Source organism: Triturus cristatus, chromosome 5_1 (assembly GCF_964204655.1).
Source record: "Triturus cristatus chromosome 5_1, aTriCri1.1, whole genome shotgun sequence".
Classification (NCBI taxonomy): Eukaryota; Metazoa; Chordata; class Amphibia; order Caudata; family Salamandridae; genus Triturus; species Triturus cristatus.
In genome coordinates, this window is record NC_140587.1 from 37,052,364 (window position 1) to 37,079,810 (window position 27,447).

At 46.0% G+C, this 27,447-nt stretch overlaps 1 protein-coding gene across 1 annotated transcript in view; it reads left to right on the forward strand.

Moving 5' to 3' along the window:
* Positions 1 to 27,214, forward strand: part of LOC146830083 (uncharacterized) — a 93,809-nt gene extending 66,595 nt beyond the window's left edge. The window contains exon 3 of the transcript XR_014961361.1: positions 26,808 to 27,214. The gene's annotated coding sequence lies outside the window, so the exon portion shown is untranslated. The remainder of the gene's footprint in view (positions 1 to 26,807) is intronic.
* Positions 27,215 to 27,447: the final 233 nt, after the last annotated feature.

Genomic DNA, 27,447 nt, shown 5'->3' on the forward strand with positions numbered 1-27,447 from the left:
TACAAATGTTTCTCCAAAACTTGATTTAAATGGATAGAAAAAGTTTATTTGGTCTGAGACTAGGTAACACAATTTATTGGGAATGTTGTGTATTATTTGACTAGTGCAGTCTCAGGTCCCAATCTTCTCCATGCATTTGGAAAGTTCAAGAGATGGCTGTGAAATGAATGGCGAGAAATCTAAAATAAAAGGTACAGTTGAGGAGAACTTTCAGTGTAATTAAATTGATGTGATTACCTTTAAGGTATTTACATTAAGTGCTTTACAGAATGAGAATTTCTCTGTTTATTTCTTGCTGCTTGTGAATTATGAATTCATGTTTTGCAGGGAATTTTGCAACCATTCCCACCCCCTTCCTTCTGTTATTAAACTCAGTGCATGCACACGTTGAAGCAATGGCATTCCCTGCAATTTTGTATCTGATTTACTATGGCCTAGAATATTTTTTATAATTTTAATCACCCCCTACTTGAGACCCTGCCCTTTTTTCTCGCAGACTTCCAAGCACTCAATGGTGTATGTAGGTTGTTTGAAGGACAAGACATTATTGCTCCACATTGTTCATGGTGCCGCCACTAACTTTTAATTATGAGTGTGTTTGTTTTCATATGCAGCCATATGTGAAGGCTAGCTTAGCGCTGTTAAAATAAAAAAAGGCTGGTATTATTTAGTAAGACGAGAGAGCCAGTTTATGGATGTCTCCTATTGTGGTGGCATGGAAACTGAAGCAACCCTTGAAGTGTGCTGATGTATGTATATACGTTAAGCCTACACTACTGCTAAACATGATTGATTTTTGACAGTTTTGTCACACAGGTTAACAGACTTGTTGGATCTCGAAAAAGGACCTCCACTCTGAATGCCCCCAACTAATTCTTGATACTCAATCACAATATATCCTTATGTTTCCAACTCTCATTGAACTCAGTAGGTTCAAATGCGTACACTTCAACACCTCTCGTGGCACAGAGGTATTTCATAGTCCTATTTGAGCAGTTCTTGTGACTCTGAAAAATTGTCAACGTAATTGATGATATTCTAGTTTATAACAAGACAACTGACAATCATAAATCCATATGGAAAACACTTAAATCGCCACTAAGACTGTAGCCTCGCCTTAGGTAACAAGGCCTTAGGCCCTACCATGGTGTAGGATATTACGTTATCCACTGTGCAGCTTCCTAGGCATGGACAAATACTGCAGACTTCATCACAAATACTACACTGCATAATGAACATCTTTGAGACTTGCTTTAACCTGCAAGGGTCTGGGTGGAAGAACACCAACAAGGTTTCTTGACCACCAAAGAAATGCTTTTATCTGAAACTACTTTTAAATATGTTGATGCTAAAATCTGTTGATTCCAACCTGATGAAGCTGGGTGTTGCGGTGAAACTGTAATAATAGACAAAACTCCTCATGGCAAAGCAAAAGCGGGTTTACTGTGGTGGTAGGGAGAGTAGCTATGCCCACACAGGGAAACAGCTGGTCTGTTTGCTGCTTTCAGGCAGCCACCTAAAGTCACACAAACAATGTGTCTTAGAAAAGGTCAAATAATAGGTTACTGAAAATGTACTTGTTACAAAATACATACATCACCTGTGTCTTTGAACACCTGACCTTTCCCCTACACATTCTTTATTGTAATTCTAACAATGCTTCTTTTGTTTGCATGTGTGTGTTTTACTGCTCTGCTCCCAACATTTCTTGTCAGGCTCTGTGTACCAATGGCTAACTCTACCTCTTGCCCTTATTCTTCAAGGCTCGTTTTTAATTTATCAAGAACAGAATATGTGCTTGTTGCTGTGGCCATAAATTCCTTTAGGCTTGCAAACGCAGGTTTTCCTTTAGCTGAGCATGCACTCTGTTTCCTAGTGAACTCTTCGCCTATCTTGCATTGTGGTGGATTTCAGGCCTATACTGCTCTTTCACCACTTGACTTGTATCTCTGTGACGCTCTCTGTCTCCCATGACTGTGTCTCATGTGGTGGAGCAGCTTCCTGTAACTCTTGAAGATATAAACGCAATAACTCAACATAACAAGGTGCACCAATACCTGTGGTAGTGTTAGATTCAGACAGCGAGGCAGTCTGGGCCACTAAAACTGGTACATGTCATGAACCAGGTGGCACAGGTGGGGGTGTGCACTGAGCTGCATTTTTAGCTGCCCAAACTGCTAATGCATTACTCCATGACACAAACTCCTGTCCATTTATATGTGCTGCACATTTCACAACCACCACTGCCAGTGGTAAAGCAAGTGCCTCTATTAAAGCCTCTAAGGGCGTCCGCTGCATAACAAGACTCCTGTCTAACATACGGAAGCCTCTCCTGCTCCATCTCATAACGCTAGATTGTACAGTGGTAGTTACAGAACCCGAATCTGAATAGATTCTAAGAACTTTTCATATTCCTTGCTTAAGAGTTGCTATTAAGGCTAACAATTCTGCTGCTTGTGCTCGTAGTGTTAACTGCTATACTATATGGAGTGTTTCAGAAGAATTGTGCTCTAACCTCTGCCGCACGTGTGTGTCTCACTCCTGTGTCCTGGTCAATAGTTGAAGAGTCATCATTAAAATAGATGATGCTGCTGGGAATAGGATCCTCTGTTGCTTGACTAGATTCTTTCAAAATATAAGTTGCACAGTCACGCGCATCATCAAGTCTAATCTGGGATGAGCAAAAAATGTTGCAGGATTCACTGTATGACACTTCACAAACTTCATAGAATGGGACCGTATCACCTCATATCCTGACAGTCTGTGTGGTTAAAGTAGTCTTGGCTTTCTAAATGATAGCAAGTGCTGCATGTTCTGCAGAGAGTGTCAAAGGAATGAAAGACGTCGCCGAATGGATGAAGAACAGCCGCCTGAAACGGAATTCAGACAAGACGGAAGTCCTCATCCTGGGATCATCCCCCTCCGCCTGGGACGATTCCTGGTGGCCCCCTGCCCTGGGCACCACTCCCAAACCTACGGACCACGCACGCAACCTGGGCTTCATCCTGGACTCCTCCCTCTCGATGACCAGACAAGTCAACGCTGTCTCCACATCATGCTTCAACACCCTGCGTATGCTCCGCAAGAACTTCAGATGGATCCCCACAGGAACCAGGAAGACTGTTACCCAAGCACTCGTCACCAGCCGACTAGATTACGGGAACACCCTCTACGCCGGAACCACAGCCAAACTACAAAAAAGACTCCAACGCTTCCAGAACGCCTCCGCACGACTCATCGTGGACTTCCCCCGTCATAGCCACATCACCGGACACCTGAAAGACCTGCACTGTCTCCCCGTCAGCAAGAGAATCACGTTCAGACTCCTTACCCACGCACACAAGGCTCTCCACGTCCTGGGCCCCAAGTACGTCAACGACCGAATGACCTTCTACACGCCCACCCGCCAGCTACGATCAACCAGCCAAGCCCTCGCCACCGTCCCACGCATCCGCAGAGTCACCGCCGGAGGAAGATCCTTCCCCTACCTGGCAGCCAAGACTTGGAACTCCCTCCCCATCCACCTGCGGCTAACCCAAGACCCCCTCTCCTTCAGGAAGCAGCTCAAGACCTGGCTGTTCGAGCAGTAACGGACACCTCCCCCCCCCCCCCCCCCAGCGCCTTGAGACCCTTCCGGGTGAGTAGCGCGCTTTACAAATGCCGTGATTGATTGATTGATTGAAAGGTGCCCCCATGACAGCGGGGGTGCTCTTCTGTACTGCAAAGGCTGCAGCAGCGAGAGCTTGCTCACAAGGGTAATGCCCTCTCATCACTGAATCCAACTGTCCACTATACTATGCAATTGGTTTTTGTCCTAAGGGATTTTTTTGCGTAAGGACAGGTAACATCACTTGACCATTGGCCAAAGAGATCAATTCCTTAGTGTTATCAGGAGTCCCCAAAACTGGGGCATTCGTTGGCTCAGTTTTCAATGTTTGGAAAGTTTTCTTCATTTATGGTGCCCACGATATCTGTCTTTGGCCTGTTTAATAGAAGTCAGCAAGGGCGCTAGTAAAGTGCTGTAATCGAAGACCCATCGCTTCACCTAATTCCAGAGGCCAAGAAACTTCTGCATTCCCTTAAAAGTTTCTGGCTCAATCATTTGACTTGTAGATACTGCTCTTTCAGAAGTTACCCGTCGACCAGAAGCTAACAATAATTATCCTAGGTAATGGACAGCAACAGCTGTCTCAGGCCGGCCATACTGTTATGCGCACTGAAGTTGTCTCCAACCCGAGCTGCGTTGCCTGGTCGGAGACAGCAGGCACAGGCTCCCAGCCTAACTGGGAGCATAAATTCACGGCTCTCAAGCCAATCCTTGCGCTACTTTCATGTTGCCAACATCAGCATGAAAGCAGTGTCAGGATTGGCCACAGTGGAGTCTAGGAGCCTGTGCCTGCGGAGGAAAGGAGTAGAAAAGCACAATGTGGCCGGCTGCAGGTAAGTTTATTTCTTATTTTTATTTTGCGTCCCCTGGACACCCCTCTTCCCCCTGCCACTCTTCATCAACACCAGCCACTACTGGAATCGGTCCTCCTCCTGACAATACTGAACATTGTCTTTTTCTACTTTGTATCCTCTCTGTGCGAGAGTAAGCAAAAGAGATATAGTATCTTTCCTTCACTGTAGGACTGCAAATAAATGCCATCAATATACTGCTACAACATACTGTCACACTGAAAGTTTGACAGGTCATTTTTCACCACTTAAAAATGCTAGGGGACTCACAATACCCTTGAGGCAAATGAGAATAAAAATACTGAGTCCTGCGATAGGAAAACACTGTAAAAGAATGACTGTCTGGATGGAGAGGGATGCTAAAGAAAGCATTCTTTAGATCTATGACGGAGAAAAGGTTTGCATCCTGAGGAATAATTGTTGAAATAATAGAAGGGTCGAGAACAATTGGGAATACTGCTGCCAATAAATTGTTCAGGGGGCGCAGGTTGTGAAGCATATGCCAAGTATTGCCATTGGATTTCTTAACCAGATAAATAGGGGTATTACAAGGGCACACTCCAGGTTAATTACTCCTTGCTCTAGAAACGCCTGTATAGTAGGGGCGATGCCCTCATCTGCTTCTTTGGAAAGAGAATACTGTCTCATCCTAGGTATCACAGCACCTTCTTTCAATGTAATTCTGAATGGAATAGCAATAAGAATATGTCCTGCATCATGGCCGACCCTTAGTCCACAAGATGTCTGGTATTTGAGAAAGCTCTGCATCCTAACGGAATCACAAGCTTTACCTAGTGTGGGCATCCTTACTTCCAATATTGTTCTCAAGGGTATATCATCCTGAAAAACTACATCTGCTAAAGAATCATCATCAAACAGTTGATCATCTAGTATTTTTTTTTTTAAACCATTTTACCTGGCTCAATGAATGTAATGCATGCCCACAAGACATGGTTATGATCATAGGCTGTCAGAGCCTCATAGGTCAGTGTTCTCTCTAAGGGTTCGAGTTGCAGTAGCAATTCATTGTCCGGTGTCCAAGAATCTTGCCCTTGTCACTGGAAAAAGACACCTTTAAGTAACTGGACCTCCCTTTCCCAGTAACTCTGGTGTTTCTGCTATTTTTGTAGACACCGCTGTAGTGAATGCTTCTATATCAGAGGGTCGAGCTCTGATTTGGTCTCCAATAGAAGAATCTACTTACAGCCATGATCCTGGAAGTTGTAACTCCAGGGGTAGAACAAATCATAGTTCCATCAGGCTCAAAATGAATTGTCCTATTTAATTTAGCCATAAGATCTCTTCCCCAATAGATTAGCTGGGGCAGTCAGAGATAATAGTAAAAGGCCGTCAATGTCACTCTTTATTTCCATCTCCACTTGTTTAGTAAACTGAACCCTCATTACCTCTCCAGAAAATCCTTGTGTCCATTGATCTATTAGAAATTGGAAGGTCTCTACGTCTAATACTTCTGTGTCTACGAGGAATGCATACATCCTATTATTGATAGCTTCCGTCACAATGGGTTACTGATCTGGCCTGTGCGTCACTGACAGTACAAATTTAAGATTGTAATTATGTATGTATTTATTGCATTATTAGTTTAAATTTGTATACTTAATAAGGATTATATTAATGTTGCATTATTTAAGTTTTGTATTGCACAGGTGAAAAAAGAAAGTGTTTTTTTACCATTTAAAAATGTATCTAAAAAAGATGATTGAAAAACTTAATAAGAAAAATAATAAATGAACTGATGTGCTTGTATATTTTCTTCGCCAATTCAAAACAAAGGAATAGCCCAATAGAGCTTTAATTAGCCAGAGTATAATCAGTGTTGGTCGCGTGGGAGGTATTTGTATATATGTGTATATATATTTCTGTTTTCCCCTTTTCTCCCAGACCACAAAATCAAAAATTAAGGGGTACCTTTGTTCCAAGTGGGTTAATCTGTGGTTGTTTAATCACAGGTTTTTTTTTTCCAGGGATGCAATAGTGCCATTACCTTTGGTTCCTACTGCTGTACAAATTGAACTCAGAAACTTTCTTTGATTGTAATAATTGAAGCACTTATATCTTTTGATCTTTATTTTATTTAACACTTTTCTATAATCACAAGCATATTGAGATAGGGAATCACATATTCTAAATCCTAATCACTCCGCTTAAGATAAGAGACAGAGACCAGCACTTGGTTTAGCCTGTTCATATTAGCCTTTGCTTTGACATAGATTATGGAAGTCCTCAAAACGTTCGGCTTTTCCGACGAGGATTTCTCGGCTATAATAGGGGAACTACCCACAACAAATAAAAGGGTCGTGTTGTCAAATGTGGATAATGGAGAGTGGACAAAGCTGCAAAAACCTGAAGAAAAATGCAAAAAGAAAAGAATCACATGCCTTATTCATGTTGGAATATTTGAGATCAGGGGTAATTCCATCAGGCCTAAGAGTTCGCAAAATTCCAGCACTCTTTATGGAGATACGCAAATTCTTAGAGAAATGGTCCCATATATCCAACAGATGCTCGGGGACTGAATGATCCTGATTGTAGAGACAGCCAGGGAGATCGTGGTTGTCCTCAATCAGGAAATCCAGGATCTGGAGGAGAAACCTAGGAGCATGACAGTGCTTGAAGATGCCAAGGCAAAACCAGATAGCTTAGGCAGTGAACTACATGACTTTGAGGAGCATCTGATAAAGAAAGAAACTGGCAAATCAAAAAAGATACGCGATGGTATACACAAGAAAGGACGTATCCTTTTGTAAGGCCAAATTTATTATCAATAGTGGCAACAAGAACGGACAACTCAGTACCAATATAGACCTAGAAGGCAACAAATCACCTTCTCACATACATACTCATCAGATTTGGAATTAGACAATACCAACACACCAGAGAGCTCAACCCCCAACTATAGACCGAGAGGAGGGAGACAAGTGTAACACAATCAACAGTTCCAGCATCAACCTCCATCCCTCGGAAGACACTTTGAATATGGGAGAAGTTGGCCTGGCATATGCTGTCCACTAGTTATAGGGGACACCTTGCACAAGTCCAATTCGACTCTTATGGTGATAGGTTAAAGACAACCTTTAAAGAAAGCTATCCTAATGGTAGCTGTGGAGAGCAGCCTTCAGGCTAAGTCTTGAAGGAGTGTTAAGCTTATTGCTTTACCATAGATAACCTCTTGAATAACCAAATGAAAGAGTAGTCCACACAGGTGTATATATATAAAATATATGTATTTATTCTAAGAATAATCCCACTAGTCTCTTTATGAGGTTGGAGGTAAAGATACAATTCAAACAAGCATTGATAGTTACAATAAATAGCACTGGAATCATGGGGCCCCAGGGGGGGACCAAACCATATATCAAAAAAGTGGTATAAGAACCACGACAATTCTACAGACAATGCCTAGGGCATTAGGGTCGCTGGCCCCTTGTGAAACCACCCAAGGTAGTGAGGAAGGGGACCCACGGGAGACGCGTGCAGTGGTATAAGTTACTGTTGGGATCTCTATTAAAGCCTATGGAGAATGTCGCGGTTGAATTTTACAAGATTAAAAACACTTCTAGCAGGAGTTCAAGTTCAAGAGTTTAGAGTTAAGCTTTTGAAGGGCCCACACCCACGAGAGTACCGAGGTACCACTGTTACCTGCCCCAGGGAAGCCGGGTGCATAGGTCGTTTTCGATGTCAGGTCGCGGGCTGATTTTCAATGGCAAAACATGAAGAGCTGCTGCTAGCAAGAAGTGTCGTCGATGTCGTAAAGATTGAAGATGTAGATCTTGAAGAGAAGGACCTGAAAGCAGAGGGGACAGAGTCTGGGTCACGGCACAGTGACCAGGGGGCTCAGGAGAAGGAGCCCTTCAATGTCGGGTGCTTCCAGGTGGAAGATGGGTAGCTTGGATCAACGGCCACGGGGTCCAGGAGGCTTCAAGGAAGGCCAGCTTCTGGAGGGCGACTGTCCCATGAAGGATGAGGGTCGCTGCGGTGTTAGTGTCCGGATTGGAACCACTAAGCCTTGGCAACCGCAACCCACGCAAGAATCACAAAACCGCTACTGGTGCAGACCCACAAGGTCTGAGCGAGGTCTCCAGCGAGGAGACTGAAGAGCAGGCCTGGAGCAACCAGGGGAACTCTTGGAAGTGAAGATTGACCTCCGCCAGGGCCCACCAGTCGAGAGACAAGGGACCGCGGGAGGCAGCAATTTGGCGTGCGTAAAGATGCGCCCACGGGTCGCTGGAGCGGGCTAGGGCGTCGATCTTTGGCACAGATGATGCTGAGAGGTTGGCTCAATAATGGGCCAAAGCACAACTTCCCCACTCGTCGGGGTCGTGTGCTGTGCAAGAGGTGGCCGGTGTCCTGGGGTATTGGGGATCTCGGCACCCACGGGGTCCACGGTGCTGAGCTTTGCTGTGCACACTCACTGGCCTCTGGGATGCTTGGAAACCCACCTCAAGGTAGGAAAGAGTCGTCGATGTCTGTAGGAGAAGCGAAGTTCCAACCGGATCACTTGCAGTGTTTCAGGTGCCTGCCAAGCAGGGGGGTAACTCCTTTACCCCAAGGGAGATTTCTTCTTTCAGCTGTGCGGCAGCAAGTCAAAGTTCAAGTCTGTAAAGTCCAAGAATAATCTGAGGCTTTGGGGACCCTGTATTCACCTTTATCCAAAGATTAGCGGAGTGTCCAGATCAGAGCCCACCAATGAGAGTTCAGGCGGGAAAGGGTGGCTACACCCTCTCCCCTTTGTGTGGTTTCCCATCTGGGCAGGGGACAGGATGCCCCTGAACCGGTTTGAGGCGGTGTATGCAGAAGTAGGCACTGGAGAAGCCTACATGCAGGTCTGAAAAACATCCTATGGTGCACCCACCCAGTTCCAACCCACCTAGTCTGTCTGTGGAGGTGGGAGCACCTCCCTGCAACAAGATCCCTATTGTCCAGCTGCCGTGGCTGGAGTTCTGCCCAGCAACAGGCAGCTAGAGTCGTGTGGGTGGCGGGTAGCATCCCTTTTGTACTACGTGTGCACTTTTAAATTGGTGTCTAAAATCTGCTGCTTTTACCATATCGCCCCTCTAGCAGGGGGGAATCATGCCCTCACTCCCATGGTTGGATTGGGGGTATGATTCCTACATGTTTGATACCAAACACAACATGGTTCTGTGCAGCCACTCTCAAGTTATCGCAATTACTTATAATGCGGTTAAGAGTATATGGTATGGCTGCACTACAAACAACCCAGCAATAGTTTTATGAAGGTTGCAGAGGGGCCCTACTCAGGTAGGGGTTCCCCCTCACACATATCTCAGCGCCCTGCCTTGTAGGATTAGCAAGGCCTGCCTTAGGGGTGGCCTATGAGGATATATGTGTTGTATTAAGTGGGATACAGGATACCTATATCCCTGTAAGGGGTGCAAGCACCACCTTACCCAGACTATAGTAGTGGTCTGGTGTTGTCAGTTTGTATGGCTGTCCCAGGGGTGGCACAATAAGTGCTGCAGCCCCTGGTAGGCCTCTGAGGGACCCTTGCCCTGGGTACCTAGGGTACTATCTACAAGGGGCTGACGGGGTGTCCTCAGTATCCAATTGGTAGGTACCTAGGGTATTTGCATCCGTTTAGAGAGGAAGCAGAGAGGCTGGGGTCCTGGATAGCAGGGCCACAGCCTGGCTAGAGTCATAAAACAATCAAAACATCAGCAAAAAGTTGGGGGCAACTATGCAGTCGATACCACTCTCCTACATAACCCCCCCCCCCCCAAACGCAGGGATATTAAACTAACCTTGACCAGTTGAGTCTTCATGTTCTAAGTGGAAATATCTGGAGAGGCCATCTGCATTGACATGGTTGCTCCCAGGTCTATGTTCCACTGTATAGTCCATCCCCAAATGGACCACCTGAGTAGTTTGGGGTTTTCACCCTTCATCTGTTTTAGCCATAGGAGGGGCTTATGGTCGGTTTGAACAATGAAGTGAGTGCCAAACAAGTATGGCCTCAGCTTCTTCAAGGCCCAGACCACAGCAAAGGCCTCCCTTTCTATAGATGAACAACGTTTCTCTCTGGGGGTCAACCTTCTGCTAATAAAAGCTACTGGTTGATCCTGGCCCTCTTCATTCAGTTGTGATAATACAGCACCTACCCCCACCTCAGAAGCATCAGTTTGAACTATGAATTATTTGGAGTAGTTGGGGCTTTGGAGCACTGGAGCAGAGCATATGGCCTGTTTTGTTATGTTATGTTAAAATATTTTTATAACGCGCAATAGTTACTCCGAAGAGTGTCCCAGCGCGAACCCAAGAGGGGGGAAAGCCAAGGTAGGAGCAAGAAAACACTTATGGAAACAGATGAGTTTTAAGGAGACGCTTAAAACAGCCTGGGTCCTGGGTATTTCGCAGGAAAAATGGGAGACAATTCCATGCAGCGGCAGCTTTGACAGCAAGTGAGCTGCCCCCAATCCTAGACCGGGAGAAGCGTGGAACCCTTGCAAGTAAAAGAGCTGATGAGCGAAGGGTTCTGGTCGGCACATAAAAGGCGAACCGCCTCTGCAGATAAATAGGACCCAAGTTATGAAGGGCCTTATGGGCAATGACCAAAGCCTTGAACTTAACCCTCTCAATCAGGGGCAGCCAGTGCAAGGCCTGAAGATGAGAGCGGACACTGCACCTCCTAGTGATACCAAGAATGAGCCTAGCGGCCGCATTCTGGATCACTTGAAGTTTGTTCATGGAGTAGCCATGCAGGCCAACATAGAGGGCATTGGCGTAGTCCAGGCGGGACAAATCCAAAGCCCGAACAACCGTTTCCTTCGCCGTTCTAGGAAGAAGTGGGAGAAAACTCCTGAGAACCTTAAGAAGGCCAAAACAACCACCCGAGATCTTCTTCACCTGGACCGCGAAAGACAGATTGTCCTCGAACCACACTCCAAGATTTTTTACGGAGCTCCCCTTGGAAGAGGGGGGGAAAGGTCCGGGGGCCAAATCTTACATCTGAAGTCCGAGGGGAAGTTACCATAGAGAAGAATCTCCGATTTGTCTTCATTGCATTTGAGTTGAGCCCTGGCAAGCCAGCCAAATACCGAGGACAAACACTTCTGTACAGGCAGCACGGAATCATCCACAGTGCTCCAGGTGAAAAGAAGCTGGGTGTCGTCAGCATAGGCTATCACCTTAGCCCCCAGCTTCTCGGCCAAGAAGACCAGCGGTGTAACATAGATGTTAAAAAGGAGGGGGCTAAGTGACGAGCCCTGGGGGACGCCGGTAGAGACCTCCTGTAGAAGTGAGGCAGCGGGAGGCAGCCAAACCTGTTGGGTACGGCCCTCCAGAAAGGACCTCAGCCAGGCCAAAGCCAGGCCAGAGACACCAATCTCGAAGAGGCGGGAAAGCAGTCTGGCATGTGGCACCGTATCAAATGCGGCTGACAGATCAAGCATCACCAGAGCTGCTCTGCCACCCGCATCTAAACAGTCCCGAATTGCCTCCGAGGTCTCAACTAGCGCCGACTCCGTGCTGTAAGAAGCCCGAAACCCAGACTGGGCTGGGTGCAGGGCCTCAGATCTTTCCACAAAATCGGAGAGTTGTCTAGTCACTACCTTCTCAGAATCCTTAGCAAGGCTGGGGAGGAGGGAGATAGGATGGTAATTACAGGGCAGTGAGGGGTCAAGGTCCGGTTTCTTCAATAAAGGAAGAATTTTGGCCTGCTTCCATTCCGGTGGAACCCAAGCCCCCTCAAGAGAGAGGTTGATAATGACATTAACCTCCGAATTAATGGTCTCTGCAACCGCTGCCAACAATCTAGCTGGACAGCAGTCAGTGGGGGAGCCGGACTTGAGGCCCTTAAGCAGTTTGAGAGTGCTAGCGGGATCAACCGACGAGAAGGCCGACAGAACGTGATTTGAGGCACCCTGAAGAGGCACCGTCTGTCCGTCATCCAGCCATGGAGCAGCACATACCGTTAAGGACTGCTGTATCAACCGGATTTTATCCGAGAAGAAACAGGAAAGGCTATTACACCAATCAACAGAGACCGGGCCCGAACACTTAAGAGCGGCAGGGGCTGTGAAGCTCTGGACTATATGGAATATCTCCTTTGAATTATTACCAGCCTGCTCAATGTGGTCTTTAAAGTATTGTTTGTTAGCCAGGAGGATGGCCGAGTAATAGATCTTTTGCCTGGCCCTCAAAGCAGCCTTGGCCAAAGGACAATACTTTTGACGACGCCAAATCCGCTCCAGCTTCTCACACTCTTGTTTGAGCAGGCGTAAATCATGCGAAAACCAAGGGTTAGATGGCGAAACTCTCGAAGCCCGGGATGAGGTGGGAGTGGCGAGCGAAGACATAGACTTGTCAAGCCAATTAGTAAAAGTCGCCAAGCTCTCTGCAAGATCACCCGTAAGGGACGGCCTAGAAGCCGCCAAAGCCCCAGCCAGAGAGGCGGGATCTACCTTTTTGAAGGTTGGTTTCCGCGAGATAGATTCTGCAGCAAGGGGAGGGCCAGCCTTCCAGGAGAAAAAAGTAATGAGATGGTCCGACCACACAAGGGGAAGAGGATCCTCTGCCAGGATTTTAAAATTGGAGCAGATAGGATCAAGGATGTGTCCAGCCTGATGTGTAGGGAGAAGAACCCATTGGGATAACTGGGCAAGCTGAAGCATATCTTTAAGAAGCATAGCATCAGTATCCGACCCCTGATCCAAATGGATATTCAAGTCGCCGAGGAATAGGAAATGGGGGGAAACGAAGCGCCCTAGAAATTAGCGTATCACCCCACTCCCGAATGGTGGCATTGGCCGGGCCAGGGGGGCGATAGACCAGCGACCCCCCTAAAAGAAAGTGAGGGGACAGCCTGATGCTAAAGTCTAACGCTTCTCCAGGCCCCCAATCATAAGACTCACCCTAATAAGCTCCCACTTTTCTCTGAAAATAACCGCAACACCACCCCCCCCTTCCATCTAAACGGTCGGCCCTAGCAACCTTGTACCCCGGGGGATAGCCAGGGTGATAAAAGGGTCAGCGTTGGAATCGAGCCATGTTTCCGTAATAAACAGAAGATCAACCGGGTGATCAGAGAAGAGCTCAGAGATGTCGGCGTGGTGTAAGTGAACGTACATTAATTAAGGCGGCAGAGATGGGCGGAGCTGTATCCTGCTTTGGCCGACTGCCTGGGGCGAATGAGACAGTCGAGGAGGGGTCAGGGAGACGAAAGCCACATATAGAACAGACATGCTCCTGAGCATCTGCCAAATCGAACTGGGGGTGAGAGGAGCATGCAGATAATACCAAGTTACATAGCTCATCCCTACCATACAACAGAGCTGCGCGCGTTCCCCCCCGTCCGTGAAACAGAGTGGGGGGCCACAGCCGGGACGCGGACGGGCGCAAACGGGCTTGCCTTAGGTGCGCCAACGGCGCGCCCGCTGCGCGCGTTCGCGCAGCGCGCATGCTAAATAGTGTATTGCCTACAGACCCCAGGTGTTGCTGCTCACGCGTGCCTGACCCAAGATGGCGGCCGGGCAGGACAAAATCCCTCGAGCTAGTGTGGGCTGCGGAGAGTGCGGGTAAGCGGATCCAATTTTAAGCTGACACACGTTTATATAAAAAGCCCCTGAAGTGCCAGCAACAATTAAAAAAGACAACAGGATAAAAAGCAATAGTTAAACAAATGTTAGAACCAGGTGTCAGTAGTTTTAAAAGGAACGAAATTAAAAGCAGAGCAGTCAGTGCAAAAACAGGAAGAGTCACAAGCCCAGGGGAGGTAAACCATTTGCTCTCTCCCTCTACTTAGGCAAAGGTTTTAGGTCATCAAAAGCTTTCTGACAGCTGACAGTCCACTGATCTTTCTTGGGCATCCTCTTAGAGGTTAGGTCATTTAAGGGGGTCACAATGGATCCATATCCCTTTACAAATCTTCTGTAATAACCAGCCAGGCCTAAGAAAGCTCGGACCGGAGTCTGGGTGGTTGGAGCAACCCAGTCCATGATGGTCTGGATTTTGCTCTGTAGTGGTTGTACCTGGCCTCCACCTACAAGGTGGCCCAGGTACACAACCTGGCTCTGCCCTATCTGGCACTTAGTAGCCTTGATAGTGAGTCCTGCCTTTTGCAGGGCTTCCAAAACTTTCCTCAGGTGGATCAGGTGGTCTTCCCAGGTGGAGCTGAAGACAGCAATATCATCTAGATATGCTGCACTAAAGTCATCCAGGCCTGAGAGGACTTGGTTCACCAACCGTTGAAAGGTGGCAGGTGAATTTTTCAAACCAAAGGGCATTACAATAAATTGATAGTGCCCACCAGGGGTAGAAAATGCAGTTTTGGCTTTTGCAGATTCAGCTAACCTTATCTGCCAGTAGCCAGCTGTCAGATCAAATGTGCTCAGATATTTGGCTGAGGCCAATTTATCTATGAGCTCATCTGCTCTGGGAATGGGATGTGCATCAGTCCTAGTGACTGCATTGAGTCCTCTGTAGTCTACACAGAACCTCATCTCTCTTGCGGTCTTGGGTGTGAGGTTTGGGTACCAGGACTACTGGGCTAGCTCAAGGGCCGTCTGAGGGCTCAATGACTCCCAATTCCAACATCTTTCGGATTTCTGTCCTTATGCAGTCCCTGACATGGTCAGGTTGCCTTTAGATCTCATTCTTCACAGGCAGACTGTCTCCAGTGTCCACTTCATGAGTGCACCAGGTGGTCTGACTTGGAGTCAGTGAAAACATATGCCTGAATGACTTGAGAACTGGGCAGTGAGGCTGCCTGCCAAGGCTACACCATCTACTGACTCATCAGGGTTGTGAGAGAGCAGGTCTGGGAGAGGGTCACTCTCCTCCTCCTGTCCCTCATCTGTTGCCATGAGCAAGCCCATGTCAGCCCTGTCCACATATGGTTTCAGTCTGTCTACATGAAGTACCCTGTGGGGACTTCTGGGAGTGCCAAGGTCCACCAAGTAGGTGACCTCTCCCTTCTTTTCCAAAATGGTATAGGGGTCCACTCCATTTGTCTTGGAGGGCTGCTGGGGCCACTGACTCCAACACCCATACCTTCTGTCCTGGCTGGTACACCACCAGTACAGCATTTTGGTCATGCCAGGCTTTTTGCAATTTCTGACTTGCCTCAAGGTTTTTTGTCACCTTCTTCATATACTCAGCCATCCGGGAGCGGAGACCAAGTACACAGTCCACAATATCCTGTTTAGGGGGTTTGAGAGGTAACTCCCATCCCTCCTCACTAGACAGAGTGGCCCTCGGACAGGGTGACCAAAAAAAGGGCTGTAACCAACCCCCTTCTGTGGCACCACCCTGTATGCAAAGAGAAGGCAAGGCAGAAGAACATCCCATTTTTGCATAAGCTTTTCTGGGAGCCCTATGATCATACCCTTAAGGGTCTTGTTAAATCTCTCAACAAGCCCATTGCATAGAGGATACGGGGTGGTGAACCTGTAGTTGACACCACACTCCTTCCACATTGTTTTGAGGTAGCTACTCATAAAGTTTGTACCTCGGTCAGACAAAACCTCCTTAGGGAAACCCATCCTGGAAAAGATTCCCAGGAGGGCCATTGCCACCAAAGGTGCTGTGATGGTCCTAAAGGGAATAGCTTCTGGGTATCTGGTGGCATGATCCACTACCACCAGAATAAACCTGTGCCCAGATGCTGTTGGTGGGTCAAGGGGACCAACAATGTCAATCCCTACCCATTCAAAGGGAACCCCCACCACAGGTAGTGGTATCAGGGGGGCCTTTGTGGATTTACCTGCCTTGCCACTGGCCTGGCAGGTAATGCAAGAGCTACAAAAACTCTTACAGTCCTCACTCGTTTGAGGCCAATGAAAGTGAGGGACAATTCTGTCCCAGGTCTTATTTTGGTCTAGGTGTCCTGCTAAGGGAATATCATGGGCCAGTGTGAGTAGGAAACCCCTAAACTTCTGAGGAATGACCAACCTCCTGGCTGCACCAGGCTTGGGGTCTCGACCCTCCGAGTAAAGGAGTCCATCATCCCAATATATCTTATGGGTTCCACTAGCATTCCCAGCAGCCTCAGCAGCAGCCTGCTGTCTGAGGGGTTCAAGAGTGGGGCAGCTCTGCTGCTCCAGGCTCAAGTCTGCCCTGGAAGTTTCCCCCTGTCCCCAAGAACTCAACCTGATCAGGCTCAAGTTTATCTGGGACAGTTCCTTCATGTGTCAGATCCTCTTCTGCTATAAGAGTCTCTTCAGACTGATCCTGGTGGAAGGCAGTGCCTTTCCCCTGCTACTCCTCCTCTTTGAAGGTTCTTGGTCCATTTTTCCAGGATCCAAGGCCTGTTCAGTTTCTGTCAGCTTAGCTTTTGACCTTGTCAGGGCAAACACTTCTGCAGGGATACCCAGCATCGCTGCATGGGTAGTCAGCTCCACCCCAGCCCATGCTGAGGTCTCCAAATCATTCCCTAGCAAACATTCTACTGGTAGGTCTGCACTCACCACAACCTTCTTTAGGCCAGTTACCCCTCCCCAAGAGAAGTTAACAACTGCCAGAGCATGGTTAGTACTGACATTGCTTGCATTGGTCACTTGGTAAGTTTCCCCAAGTATGATCTGGCTAGGGTCCACAAGGTCCTTAGTCACCATGGTGACACTAGCCCCTGTGTCCCTGTAAGCTAGAGACTCCCTTCCATTTATTCTAGGCTGTTGCTTGTATTTGCTCAGACCACTGGGACTCACAAATAGGGACAAGTCCCCATCACAAACCAATACAGCCTGAGTAGGCATTCTGACTAGGCCAGAGTGCTCTCCAGATCCCAGGGTCAACCCTACTATACCCTTGTTCTGTGTACCACCACCTATAGCTGGACTAGGGGGAACCGATGCCTTAGGGGCAGGTGTAGTGGCACTTGTGGAGTCTTTGGCCTTGTTACAGTCTGAAGTCCAATGGGTTTTCTGTTTACAGATTTTACACCATGGCTTCCTTGGCTGTTTAGCTTTGTTGGATTGGGAATTATCAGATGCTGCTTTTGGGGGGCCTGTTGAAGACTGCTGGTCTTTTCCCTTTTCCCCACCCTTCTCAGAGTTTTGGGCATCTTCCTTTTTAGTTGCACCCCCAAGGGCTGGACCTTTTGCTTGATCCTGGTTCTGACCCACTTGTCTGCCTTCTTTCCCAATTCTTGGGGAGAGGTCAGATCTGAGTCCACCAGGTGCTGATGCAATAGCTGATTCTGACAATTATTAAGGATCTGCTCCCTCATGATGAGATTGTATATTCCTTGGTAATCATTTACTTTACTGCCAGTTAACCAACCTTCCAGAGCCTTAGTAGCACAATCTACAAAGTCTACCCAATCTTGATTCTGTGTTTATTGGGTATCTCTGAACTTTAACCTGTATTGATCAGTGGTTAGACCAAACCCATCTATCAAAGCATCTCTCAAGATATAATAATCATCTGCATCCTCTTCCCTAACAGAGAGGAGCTTGTCTCTTCCTTTGTCTGCAAAGGAGAGCCATAAGATTGCTGCCCACTGCTCTACTGGGACCCTCTGTACTTTACAGGCCCTCTCCAGTGCAGTGATCCATTTATGGATGTCATCCCCTGACTGATAGGGGGGTACAATCTTATGCAGGTTCCTATTGTCAGGAGCTTTCTCTCTAACTCTAGGGGTATTATTACTGCCACCAGGGGTCTCTAGACCCCACTTTCTTGAAGCTTTCTGAAGCTCCAGGGACTCCCTGTCTAATGCTAACTGTTCTCTTCTGAGCTGAAGCTTGGCTTGCTCAAACTGGATAAATCTACATTTCCTCTCTTGGGAGGATTCTCTTCTCTGAGAAGAGGCAGAGGTCCTTTTGGATCTCCCAGAATGGTTAGACTCCTCTGAGGGGGATCTGTTCCTTCTGTTTGGATCCACCACTCTCCCATTAGGGATGGAGGGACTGCCTCTTGGGCCATCACCTCCATGTTGTGAGTGGTCTGGTTCATCCAGGTCAAGTTCAACTTCCTCTTCCTGGTCCTCATCAGAGTTCACTATCTGAGTGTCCCCTTCTGTGGGATGCCCACCCAACCTGTCTACCCCCTCAGACACTAGGGTCTGATTGAAGTCTGCAATGAGCAGGATTTCCCTGAGACGTTGAGTGTGGCACCTTTGGTTGTCTTCTGTTGTCTAGTAGTGCACATCTCTCTAAGCTCAGCAAAAGAGAGGTTGTCATACTTGTTGACTGGGACCCTCTGTGGTCCTTCCAGGGCCTTATGGGCTCCTGAACCTAAAGACATTTCTAGTGTAGTGGTACTGGTGTATCTACCTACACTAGGTGTGGCCTACTGAACCCTTTCTTGAGTTGTAGTCAAGGTGTGCTAAGCCCTCTACACACAACTCCTAAGTTCAGTTGAACTTATTGTATTCTAAGCTTAAATGTATATGTACCTTTAGTACCAAGTGGCTTTCACTTTAGAAATTCAATTTATCTGGTAAAACAATGGCAAGCTTGAATCCCACCGATGCCACCAATGTGAGAAGTTGGCCTGGCATATGCTGTCCACTAGTTATAGGGGACACCTTGCACCAGTCCAATTCGACTCTTATGGTGATAGGTTAAAGACAACCTTTAAAGAAAGCTATCCTAATGGTAGCTGTGGAGAGCAGCCTTCAGGCTAAGTCTTGAAGGAGTGTTAAGCTTATTGTTTTACCATAGATAACCTCTTGAATAACCAAATGAAAGAGTAGTCCACACAGGTATATATATAAAACATATGTATTTATTCTAAGAATAATCCCACTAGTCTCTTTATGAGGCTGGAGGTAAAGATACAATTCAAACAAGCATTGATAGTTACAATAAATAGCACTGGAATCATAGGGCCCCGGGGGGGACCAAACCATATATCAAAAAAGTGGTATAAGAACCACGACAATTCTACAGACAATGCCTAGGGCATTTAGGGTCGCTGGCCCCTTGTGAAACCACCCAAGGTAGTGAGGAAGGGGACCCACGGGAGACGCGTGCAGTGGTATAAGTTACTGTCGGGATCTCTATTAAAGCCTATGGAGAATGTCGCGGTTGAATTTTACAATATTAAAAACACTTCTAGCAGGAGTTCAAGTTCAAGAGTTTAGAGTTAAGCTTTTGAAGGGCCCACACCCACGAGAGTACCGAGGTACCACTGTTACCTGCCCCAGGGAAGCCGGGTGCATAGGTCGTTTTCGATGTCAGGTCGCGGGATGATTTTTAATGGCAAAACGTGAAGAACTGCTGCTAGCAAGAAGCGTCGTCGATGTTGTGAAGATTGAAGATGTAGATCTTGAAGAGAAGGACCTGAAAGCAGAGGGGACAGAGTCTGGGTCACGGCACAGTGACCAGGGGCTCAGGAGAAGGAGCCCTTCAATGTCGGGTGCTTCCAGGTGGAAGATGGGTAGCTTGGATCGTCAGCCACGGGGTCCAGGAGGCTTCAAGGATGCCAGCTTCTGGAGGGCGACTGTCCCACGAAGGATGAGGGTCGCTGCGGTGTTAGTGTCCGGATTGGATCCACTAAGCCTTGGCAACCGCAACCCACGCAAGAATCACAAAACAGCTACTGGTGCAGACCCACAAGGTCTGAGCGAGGTCTCCAGCGAGGAGACTGAAGAGCAGGCCTGGAGCAACCAGGGGAACTCTTGGAAGTGAAGATTGACCTCCGCCAGGGCCCACCAGTCGAGAGACAAGGGACCGCAGGAGGCAGCAATTTGGCGTGCGTAAAGATGCACCCACGGGTTGCCGGAGAGGGCTAGGGCATCGATCTTTGGCACAGATGATGCTGAGAGGTTGGCTCAATAATGGGCCAAAGCACAACTTCCCCACTTGTCGGGGTTGTGTGCTGTGCAAGAGGTGGCCGGTGTCCTGGGGTATTGGGGATCTCGGCACCCACGCGGTCCACGGTGCTGAGCTTTGCTGTGCACACTCACTGGCCCCTGGGATGCTTGGAAACCCACCTCAAGGTAGGAAAGAGTCATCGATGTCCGTAGGAGCAGCGAAGTTCCAACTGGGTCACTTGCAGTGTTTCAGGTGCCTGCCAAGCAGGGGAGTAACTCCTTTACCCCAAGGGAGATTTCTTCATTCAGCTGTGCGGCAGCAAGTCGAAGTTAAAGTCTGTAAAGTCCAAGAATAATCTGAGGCTCTGGGGACCCTGTATTCACTTTTATCCAAAGATTAGGAGGGGAGTGTCCAGATCAGAGCCCACCAATGAGAGTTCAGGCGGGAAAGGGTGGCTACACCCTCTCCCCTTTGTGTGGTTTCCCGCCTGGGCAGGGGACAGGATGCCCCTGAACCGGTTTGAAGCGGTGTATGCAGAAGTAGGCACTGGAGAAGCCTACATGCAGGTCTGAAAGACATCCTATGATGCACCCACCCAGTTCCAATCCACATAGTCTGTCTGGGGAGGTGGGAGCACCTCCCTGCAACAAGATCCCTATTGTCCAGCTGCCGTGGCTGGAGTTCTGCCCAGCAACAGGCAGCCAGAGTCGTGTGGGTGGCGGGTAGCATCCATTTTGTACTACATGTGCACTTTTAAATTGGTGTCTAAAATCTGCCGCTTTTACCATATCGCCCCTCTAGCAGGGGGAATCATGCCCTCACTCCCATGGTTGGATTGGGGGTATGATTCCTACATGTTTGACACCAAACATGACATGGTTCTGTGCAGCCACTCTCAAGTTAACACGCTATCGCGATTACTTATAATGCGGTTAAGAGTATATGGTATGGCTGCTCTACAAACAACCCAGCAATAGTTTTACGAAGGTTGCAGAGGGGCCCTACTCAGGTAGGGGTTCCCCCTCACACATATCTCAGCACCCTGCCTTGTAGGATTAGCAAGACCTGCCTTAGGGGTGACCTATGAGGATATATGTGTTGTATTAAGTGGGATACAGGATACCTATATCCCTGTAAGGGGTGCAAGCACCACCTTACCCAGACTACAGTAGTGGTCTGGTGGTGTCAGTTTGTATGGCTGTCTCAGGGGTGGCACAATAAGTGCTGCAGCCCCTGGTAGGCCTCTGAGGGACCCTTGCCCTGGGTACCTAGGGTACCATCTACAAGGGGCTGACAGGGTGTCCTCCGTATCCAATTGGTAGGTACCTAGGGTATTCGCATCCGTTTAGAGAGGAAGCAGAGAGGCTGGGGTCCTGGATAGCAGGGCCACAGCCTGGCTAGAGTCATAAAACAGTCAAAACATCAGCCAAAAGTTGGGGGCAACTATGCAGTCGATGCCACTCTCCTACAGAATCAATCAGAATTACCAGCAACAGTCCCCTTTTTTAAGGAGAGGACAGAACGGCGGCAGAATGAGGTATCAAAAACCAAACAGAATGAACTATCGCCAAACAGACCCACCACCTCCACAGCCGTACATGAGAACACGGAACCAGAAATATTGGAGGTGTGTAGGGATATACAAGGTTCCCTTACTGATGCAATTCCGATCTTCTACCTCTCCAAATATCAACTGTGTGAGGAAGAGGTAGCAATCCTTAGCAAGGGTCTGTCTTTTGTCCCCAGCATAACATACATCAAGTTCCTTTTAAATCGGGGCATTTTCTTTAGACAGATCAGACTTCAAATTTTTTTTTAGTCTCCACAGTAGAGAAGAGCCCGAGATAAACCAGTCGGGATGCAAACCAAAATCTAGTTTTACCCCGACCCTAGACATGGTAGGCCCAGAAGTGGCCATCTTTGAGCAAATGGTACTCAAAGACCTGCAGAAGGTTACCAAATACAATCATAAGAGTAATTATAATCGAACGAGACAAGAATATGTGGCACTTAAAAACCTACAAGGCCTCAGTGTCATCATGGTTAAGCCATGCAATAAAGTTGGAGGGATAGTGGTCATGGAAAATCATAACCAAAAAAGTTCAACCAATGTTATCTGTACCTGACGACTATAGACTTGCCAATCGCTCCAAAATTAAATCCCTTAACTCTCCGATAGTTACCATCACGAAAAAGGCCTTGGAAGAAGGGTATATATGTAATAAAGAATATGATTTTTTAAATCAAGGCAAGCCAGTGATTCCAGCGATGTATGGGGTGCCGAAGACACAAAAATACTCCGGATCCCCCACTTCGTCCCATTATCTCTGCTATAAATTCTAACACTGAGCCCATATCAAAGTATGTGGATTCTTTCCTATGCCCCTTAACTTTCACCAATCCATAATTCATCAAAGACACGAGACCTTATTAATAAGATCGAAAGTAAGCCTTTTGATCCAGACCGAGAGATCCTTGTAACATTAGATCTAGAGGCACTCTATACAAACATACCCCAAAAAAGAGCAGTAGAGTCTGTAGCAGCACTCCTGAGCAGAACCGAGGGGGACAGACCGGACCGGTTTATTTTAGAGTGCCTCGAGCTTGTGTTATGTAAAAACTACTTTGAATTCCAAAAAGATTCATACCAACAAATCAAGGGGACCTGTATGGGAGCTTCGTGTGCTCCCAGTGTAGCAAATATCTTTATGGGAGAGTGGTAACGAAAGAACATCTTCAATGAAGCGGCGCCATTCTTTGAAAACGTAAAGATGTGGCGTTGCTTCATAGATCACATCTTTTCGGCCTGGGAAGGCAATGAACAAGCCCTCTTAGATTTTATTTCCTGGCTCAATTTAAGTGATATGAATTTGAGGTTCACAGCGAATTACAGTAACCAGAAGGTAGAATTTCTTGATATAGTCATTTCGGGAAACACAAGAGCACTGGAGGTTAGTTTTTATAGGAAACCCACTGCTAAGAATACCATCTTGCAGCACGATAGCTACCATTCGAACAGTCAAAGATTCAATCCCGTTTGGGGAGTTCCTCAGAGTAAGACATAACTGCTCCAATTTAGCGGAATATGACAAATACAGAGGACAACTCAAACAGATTACTAGATCGGGGTTATCCTAAACACTTAGGACCTCATTTAAGAGAGCAAGGTATTATAACCGAGAAGCCATGTTGGCAGGATCACAGCAAAAGAAAAATGAAAAACTAGTATGTGTCATTACTCACTTTGAATTTTAAGATCAAATAGATATTGGACAGGAACTGGAATATTCTCAATGCTAGCGAAGAACAGGAACCACTAGAGAGACCCATACTAGCATACTGTAGGAATGCCAACCTAAAAGATAAACTAGTTCACTCCAGGAACTTACCTAAGAAGTCCATAACAGACAGGTCAGTCACAGGACTCCCTGTGATTCAAATTAATCATAGATGCGGTACCTGTGTGGCATGTGACACAGCTATTGTCACTGCACAGTGGACCTACAAAGGATGTACAGGCAAACTACTAGATCACACTAACTGCAGGAGCCAGAATGTGATTTATCTCACCCTGTGTCCCTGCAATGAGGGACATGTTGGGGAACCAGGAAGAGTGTTTCGTTTGCGCTACTCTGAGCACAGATCAGCAATCAAGACAAAGAAACTAGCATCCCCCTTAGTGCCGCACTATATGGAGAATGCACATACAGAGAAAGACCCACGCTGGCTAATCCTTAAAAAGGTCAAAACCAAACCAGGGAAAAGCGAGACAGATGCATCCAAAATGAGAGCTACATATTGGATTTTTGCTCTTAATTCTGTTAAAGAAGGCTTGAATGAAGCGAGAATATGGAAAATTAGTTAAATATCTACCTTCATGAACATGCAGATGTATCAGGAATGAATATCATAAGACAGTTCAGTCCCCCAAGAAAATACAGTATACACTGTAACATCGTAATTTTATTGGCCATTTCATGTAGAACTTGGGACTATCTATGCGAAGAATTTCAGGCAAATAAACCATAGTTATATAGTGTAAAAGCAGAAGATGCCTACTTGAAATTAAGCCATCTTTACTGATCTGCACATTACTAGGTGATATTTTGACAAATTGTGTGCACAAGTTTTTGCTCCTTTTATCATTGCAGATATTTGTTTTCTCTCTGACCGTATTGAGAGATAATACATGAATACCGGAACACTGTAATGTTGGTGTTTGTCTCTGAAAATTCTTAGATCAGACAGCTCTATGATTAAGAATAATTACCAATGATAAAATATATGCATCCAATGATAAAATATATGCATGAGGCTGTACCTACCTAACAGCCCAGCATTTCTATTCACACTAGTGCTAGGACTAACAAAGGTATATTAAGATGGCATCTGAGTTCAAATCGGACTGACAATTAGATCTAACAGCTTAGTGATTGAAAAGGTAAATAGGTCCACGTGAGAGAAAACATTTTAAGTTACCAAATATGTGAGGGTCTTTCCAGTAGCTATAATAACACGGTGTAAGTGAGTAATTGATTGGTACATGGTAGTATTTTGTAGTGATAAAATCATCATACTGCATATGCCTCAATACGCAGAGCCTTTCTGTTTTAATTTTTTGCCTACTCACTGTATCAGCTAAATGAGAACAGGATGGTATTTTTTTTTTACGACTGATCACTATATAGCGATAAGTAACCACTTCAAGATGGTGCTGTCGATCTATAACCGATTCACCACAAACCTATTGACGTATAACGTCACGTGAGATCGGCGCGCAATACAAGCAGACGCTCTATGGCGTGGTTTCTCTTAGTTCCTAGCAAGCAGGTTTGCAGGCAGTCGAGAGTCCGGATAGCGCTACATGCTACATTGCTTCATAGAGTAGGTAAGGAACATTAACCTTAGATTGTTGGAAGTAATTTTCTTTTGTGCTGTTTGTGGTAGAAAGTATGATAATAGAGATTCGTTTCTGGCAATGTAGTGACTCCAATCACTAGATCTCTTCCAGTGCATTCTACCGCCTCTGAATAGGAAGAGTATCGCTATAGTCTCTGAACAGGAAGAGTAGTAGGGGAGAGGTTTACAAGCCCTCAGACCATTTATGCACCCTTTAAAACCAGTTCGTGGTAACTCAGACTAACTGACAACTTACTCAGCACGACATTGGAACATGCTCTATCGCGCAAAGAACTGTGTCATTTGTAACCACATAGAGAAGACAAGGTCCAAAAAGATTGTTCATATAGAGAGTATGTTTCCCACTTTTTGAGAAGCAGCTGCGGTCAGTATATGACCACTAATATAAGTGTATTAAGCCTGAGAAATGTGACTCTCAAAATCAGTCCCTGATAACTCAGACTGACAACTTACTTAGCATGATATTGGAACACACTTTATTGCGAAAAGCACGGTGCCATATACAACCACAGAGAGTAGAAAAGGTCCAAATAGACTGCTGGCGTAGAGTATGCTTTCCCATTCCTTGAGAAACAGCTATGGTTAGCACATGGTCATTAACAAAAGAGTTTCAAAGTCTGAGCATTATGACACAGACTTTTATCGATATGCAAACCACTGCGAACAGGCCAGTCGCACTAGAAATGTGAGACACACTTTTATTGACATGCACACCTCTCAAAATCAGTCAGTGATAACTCAGACTAACGGAGGACTTACTCAGCATGATATTGGAACACGCTTTATTCCGAAAAGAACTACGCCAAATATAACCATAGAGAGTAGAAAAGGTCTAAATAGACTGCTTGCGTAGAGAGTATGCTTTCCCATTCCTTGAGAAACAGCTATGGTTGGCGCTGGCTCAGGTGAGACCTAAAAAACAATGATCCTGCACTACGAAACTTATAAAAATAACAGTATCCTCTGAAATGATCAGAATAGAGGACTCATTATGCAGTCTGAACAATTATAATTAAACTTTTTAATTTTTAGATATTATAAATCCAAAAAAAGAGCTGAAGTATAATATAGGATCCCGTACAGCTGCTTAAATCACCCATTTTACAAATGTGATGCCAAACCAAAAAATAGGACATTTAAGAAAATATAAGGCAAATCAACTGTGAGAAATAAAATAAATCCTTCTCGTCATAAAAGTTAATGAACAAAAGGGTGATTTTTTTGTTGTTGTCTGTTATATTGTTATAGTGACCACACAATGTTGGAGCACTAATAACTACAGGACAGACAATTACCAATGGGAAACTTTTGAAGGACATATGGGTGTGACATTGAGCAAAGAAAAACAGCCAGATACGGACTACTTGGTTAGTCACGCTATTACAAAAGCAGCAAACAGGCATGAGGGTCATAAGGTAATAACATACTAGCTCACTAAAAACAAAATTCATATAAAAGATATAATGAGAAACCCAGGCCTTATATTAATATATGGCCTCACTTTATAGTAGGGTACCTACTCACTCACTTCACTTTCTTTCTTATAGAAGCACGTGTGTTATTTTTTTATTGGGAAATCTTTTCTATACCTATTAAATTAGTAATTATATAATTATAGAGCAGTAGAAACCAAACATTCCCTTAAAGGAAACTAATCCTGGGCACTATAAATGATTTGAATCTTTTGATTTTTAGATCCCCCATTAAACCCCGGCTGCATTAAATGAAAGAAAGCAAGCGGTCCTGATGAAGGTGGATTGAATCACATGTATCCACTGAAACGTGCGGTGGCCTGATCCTTTCCCAGCTGGCGACATAACCATGGATATTAATGAAGACTTTTCACCATGCGTTTTCTGTTGCAAGCCATTTTTTGCTGGAAAATAATGAATGTGATGTGAAGTGTGTATGAGTATGTTTGGTATGCAATGACTATGTGAGGTGAGTGTAAATGTGACCATCGTATGGGGACAAATTTAAGATTGTTATTATGTATGTATTTATTGCATTATTAGTTTAAATTTGTATACTTTAACCCCTTGTGTGCCACGCCCTTTCCCCGCCCTGTGCCGGGCGTTCCATTAGCGGGCGGGGTTCATGACGAGCTGGACTCATCATGTGCACAGCGCAACCGCGGCCCATGACGAGTCCAGCTCGTCATGGGCACAGAAGGGGTTAAAGGATTAGATCAATGTTGCATTATTTATGTTTTGTATTGTACAGATGAAAAAAGAAGAAAAAAAACATGGTGTTTTACCACCATTTAAAAATGTATCTAAAAAAAGACGATTGAAAAACTTAATAAGAAAAATAATAAATAAAAATGAACTGATGT